Below are 6,000 nucleotides of genomic sequence, written 5' to 3'. Positions count from 1 at the left end.
CCTGTTTTGATTCTAACATGTATTTTTCCATTTTTTCTAACTATTATCACACATTCCCCTGATATGGCGCCTTTTGAAGTAAGGCATACTCGTTCGAGCTTTAATGTTTTTTGTAGATACAATCTAGGAGAAGGAAAATAAAAAGAATATCGATCAGGTCGATACCAGTTGCAATTAGTTACATGCGATATTCAAAGCTAGTGACTTGGTAACTTATTGCTTCCCTTCTAATCTGTCATACTTTTCGAATTGGTTTTCTTGTAAACGTGAAATATTAAAAAAAAAAGAAAAAACGTAATTAGATGTATGCAGCAAAGCGGCTTTATTCCATCTCATGTAAAATACTTCGAATATCATAAGATAAGCAAGGCCAAGCCTACGCCATCGTATACTGTCTACGTATGTTCCTATCTAGCGTACTTTCAAACGCATGGATTCGGTTCAGATATTATTTCCGGTTCATTATTTTCGAATGCAGTCCCAGTCTATTTTTAGAGCATTTGTTCCTTTAAAAAATATTAGTTTTCGTTTTTCTGGTCATACAAGAAATAGATGTTGAAACTATATGATGCTGTTTTTAAAGGCAAATGATGCTGATCCAGAAGCGAAATGTGTGATCCATTTCACATTGCATAGTTTACAGGCAAGCCTGTTTACGAAATACCGGACAAGCTAAGACGAAAACTTAACTGCAAATTAACCCTTGGATATAATTTACATTAGCATACGAATTAGTATGTTTTGGACGCGGTTGAAAATTCAGTACTGAGAAACCGAATGTTCAGGCTATATAGCGAAAGTAATTTTGATCAGAATTCATATTATATTTTGTCAAAATGACTTGTCTCCCTTTTATAACTTAGATGGACAAATAAATGAAAATCTTAGAGCAACAAAAATTGCCGATAAAAGGATGAAATTCTATGTTTATGGTACTTAAGGATGACATAATCGTACAGCTCTTGTCCAGTGGTAACATCTTGAGAGAAGAAACAATATATCAGCTATGGAAATTTTGAGGCAGTATGTTCAACATTGATCCAGAGATTCTATTAATAACCGGGCATGGAGACTGACAGCTAAATGTACAAAATATTGGCAGCGGAAAACATAAAGTACACTTTGAATATATATTTGAACATCCTTCCCCACAGCAAAGTATTTAAAATAATTTAAGAAGTGTGTGTGTCTGTGTGTGTGTGTGTGTGTGCGTGTGATTTTGATTTCTAACGCCATTTTAACCATCGTCCAATCATATCGCTACCATGTCTGCAGTGTGACAGTTTAGAGTGATGTCCCACCCAGTTAGATTTTCCTGACACAAGGCCGACCAGTACTATCCCTAGCCTCTGTTACGTTGTTAGGCTCTTTTAAACAGTAACAAGAAAAGAGTGAAGACAACAAGCCTTGTAAAATTTAACAAAGAATTTTTTCTCACTAGATAAATAAGTTAAACATTAGAAAAACAATTTACTGTTTTGCGAATCAAACCGAAAGATAATCAAAGAATTAAAAAATTGAAGTCCTGATAATAAAATGTTCTAATGAAACTGAGTTCAAATCCCGATAAAATCCGAAATTGAAGGCGATGACGTATGCTGTGCTCAGCGATTTAGCTATTTATTGATGTCTCAACGGTTCTTTGCCGAATTATAGAAAATAGCATTAAAGTGTTTTAGATCTTTATAAATTGCAACAATTGTCTTTGCTTATGAATTTTTTTGAGCACAATTATTTCCAGAGAAATAATTTTTTGGAATGCAAATAATTTGAAGACAAAATACTTAGCCAAAAAAAACTGGTCACAATATAAAACACTTTAACTTCTCAAGCGTTAAGGCAAGTAATTACTATTCTTTCCCTAAACATCAATAATAAATCTAGCAATGACGCAAAAACATATGCCTGGATATAGGTCAATCGTCTCGAAAAACCTAAGCAATACATGCCATTTTTCGCTTACTCCAAGTATGGCCTCGCTTCGACTTTATGGATCTTACTCTGAGAAAGAATTAGAAAAAATAAAAGGTTGTGTAATTCAGCTCTTACTGGTTCTGAATCCATGTCAGGAGCTAGGTCAACATTTGATACAAAGTTTATATTCTTAGTCGTTTACAAAAAAATAGGTCAAACAGAACTGAGCGGAATATCTTGACAATATCAAATCCCGTAAATAAAGTTACATTACAACAGAATATAAAAACTAAAACTAACAAACGAACAATGAATTAAATCAAACATAAATTAAATCAAATTGACATAATACCTCTTAAAGCTGAGCGCCAAGCAAAGCAGCTCTTAGTACCAGTTTTATCAGTCTTTAGCATGACTCTACGGAGGTTCGAACCCGCAACCTCCCGCATACAAGGCGGACACTCAAACTACTAGGCCATTCGGGCGGTCATGAAAGAAGGTAGCATCAGTGACATTGATGGAGGATGCCATTTGTAAGCACCTTCTACTGAGGGATACTGATCACCAACCTGTGAACGTCAGAAATCGTATAGGTGATGGATGGCACAAAGCATTAAACAAAGGTTAGGAACATTAATCCTTTTTACCCCCTACTATTTAAAAAGTCAAATATTAATACAATCGATAGTGTGTTATTTAAAATATTTCTACCCATCCCACCGATAGCTTTGGCTTACATCAATTATTGCATCAATTAGTGCATTGTAGTCAGTATTTAGTAGTGTAATCTGTCTCGGTTTTTAATTTCGTTCTTATCTCCCTTCTCTTTATATATTGATGTAAGTTTCCCTTCCCTAAAAGATTATGGCATTTCCCCCTTAAAATGTATGTTATTTTATAACGCTTCTAGTACGTCAATACATTCGTTTTTCAATTTAATATAAAAAGTCAGATGTAATTGTTAGAGCACTTGCCTTCTACTCACTTAATAGACGATACAAGTCCAGTATTTGTTATTGTTGGGTTTATTGTGCATTGAGGTTGATAAGTGGAGATTGATATATTTCTCCTGCTTTGTTACATCCTGCAAATACAATAAAAATACATTTACTACAACAATAAATAATACCGTCATCAGTGCATTATTGTTCTGCATGTTTTACATTGATTATTTTTACAGTACATTCAATACGAATAACTTATAATACCATATATTTATCAATTATCCCTCTAAAGAGATATTGGAACAACTAAACCTAAACAACAGTGTTTAGAGCAAAATTAGAGAGCAGACAGACAGAGAGACGAGCGTATGGACAAAACTATATGCTAATACAATATGCAGGTTGATAACCTATTACAATTTACTAAAATACATCAACATACATTCTAGTTACAAATATCTACCATATTGTCTAAATATGATTGACAACGTTCGCCATGAGAATGTACAGATGGTCCAGACTTAAATGGCGACAGTGATTATTAAAAAAACTTTAGTATAATTTTTCTCAGTAAAAGCAAATATCCTTGATTGTATAAAAAGCAAAGACTGGTTGCATCAATCACAACGAAAACTGAAATATGCCTGCAACATTCAAAGGTTCGCCTAATGCATTAATATTTTGTCAGACGCTCTGCGCATGTTTCCTTTAGGTTTGAATGTGTATGCATTCGTTGAATTTTGTAGACTCGATTAAATAAGATTGTTTCAAATACATTTCTGTAATTAGTCTATGGTCGACTATTTCCCCAGCGGTGCCAACCCCTTTATGATCCAGTAAGTGATTGGCCAAGGTTGAGAGCCATTCAAAATGTCGGAGTTTTTCCAAACTAGTAGGGTTACTAATTGTTTCTACAGCTTCAATTTACTCAAGGATGTAGGAACCATAATCACGCTAAATGGATTCACAACTAGGGAGAGGGTTGGCTCGTGCCAAATTCCAATGATGTCATCGTCTTCATTGATAACCATGACAACCAGAGAGGAAATGGTGGTTGAGGTATGTAGAGTTGAATCTCCTTTTCATCAAAACTGACAATTTGTATGAATACTGCCTTGTGATTCTGGAGACATTTTATCATCTGCAAGTAGAACAACGTGTAATCCGTTGAACGTATCTCCAATCGGATAATAACTTCAAACGAAGCAGTCATTTCACATAACATATATATCGTCCAATTTGAAGAAGCTCATTGTTATTTATCGACAGACCTTATTTCGTTATTACCGGAGTCACTGCGCTCATATTCTTACATCAATTGAATCAACATTAGATGCAGCTATTTCATTCACAGAATACATCGCAAACTATTTGAAAGGCGCAAAAGTGGCATTTAATAAATACCAAAATCCTTTCAGTTGGATATGCAATAACAGCCTCACACATTCTTCATACTTCTACATGTACCATACTCGTTCTTTTCGCTAGCATAGATGAACACGCGTATATGTGTGTTATACCCAGGCCTTTGATGGCTGTGGGCAGTGTTGTGACCCACTCTGAGCCTAAACAATACAAGATGGTGACAGAAATCATGTTGGCACATCGGTAAGGATTAACCCGCATAATGGTAATTACAAGTAAGACCGGTATGTAAACAGAAGCGAAATGCTGCAAAAAACCTAAAGAAAAGAAGTCCGTAAAGTTACATATTAACACGTTTTATCAGCTACAAGGCAATGTTCAATACACGAGTACTGTTCTATTTCTTTCTTTTTGTTCTTTGCTGTTTCGTCCTGTCACACTTTTCTTTGTTTCAATCAAAATTTTAGTAGAGGTTCGTTTCACTCGGCATGTGCAATAGATATCCAGTGCAAAACATAATGACAAATTCATAACAAGTAACACTAGATAAGGGGCCACTAGTGGCCGAGTGGTCTAAAGCGCTCTCCGTTACGGACCACTGCCATCTCACCTCTGTCTGCTTGGGTTCAAGTCTTGGGTTCAAGTCTCAGATTCCGCCAATGTTGGTATGTGAGAAAGCATGCCAAAAGCTTCTCGAGGGTCGGTGGTTCTTTCCGGGGATTTCCCGGGTTTTTCCTCCACCATTAATACTTGCCGCCATGTATAGCACATCATATGCTGAAATATGGCGTTAAACCCTACTACAACAACAACAACATCGGATAACTAGTTTTGAAAGATGTCACCGCAACAGTTTTGCCCATCGGGAACAGTGTGGGAAAATGTAAACAATCTGGTGATATTTTAGTTCATACACATTTAATTTATTTCGGCAATTCCCTTCATATTTTATTTTTCGATTATGGTGAAAGGAAACAAAACATTTCCTTATAATGTCGATAGAGTCTTCACAAGGGATGGAACAGTTTACAAGACTGCTGTGTTATTGTAAGGAGTAAGAATCTTAAGGATTATGTCCCTTGTAATGATTTCATCAGGAATTTTGAAAATGGAGAGGATAAGAACAGTTGGATGGGTCCGCCATAGGACCCGGACATGAGTATTAAGGATGTCAGCATCAATAGCGATAGGACATGCGACAACGGACGGGTAGGTATAAGTGTGTTTACATATTGTCTAGGAACGGAAGGCTAGGTATAAATGTATAGATATACTGTAAGAACGGAAGGATAGGTTTAATTCAGTATGATGAGGGTCTCTAGCTCATTATGATTACTGCAAGGTTTGAATATGAAACTACACCTAGAGTCAATGCCTAGTTTTAAATGTGTTTGAGATGAAATTTTACAAGTTTAACCAGTTAGATTTTTGTTTTGAGAAAGACAAATTCAGGGACTGAACCATTCGCTACTGCTGATGTGTATTTCCACTGCCTTGCCTCTGCAGTGACTGATAAATCTGCTGGTAAGCAAGCACTGCTATCAGTCATAGCAGATATATTCACTTGCCAGTTATGTGCTGTAGAACTTTGTGTTAGAAAGATTCACCTTACATGTTCGGAAGGATAGGTTTAAGTGTATTAATATAACCTGAAGGAACGGATGGGTAATTGAAAGTTTGTTGACATGCCCTGTAAGATCGGATGGGTAGATACAAGTTTGCTGACATAGCCTGTAGGAACAGATTGGTGTTACAAATGTGTTGACAGTCTGCAGGA

This window comes from Sinohyriopsis cumingii, chromosome 14, assembly GCF_028554795.1.
Source record: "Sinohyriopsis cumingii isolate HCF-2022 chromosome 14, ASM2855479v2, whole genome shotgun sequence".
Lineage (NCBI taxonomy): Eukaryota > Metazoa > Mollusca > Bivalvia > Unionida > Unionidae > Sinohyriopsis > Sinohyriopsis cumingii.
The sequence above is the reverse complement of the archived record's forward strand: the minus strand, read 5'-3'. Positions refer to the sequence as shown.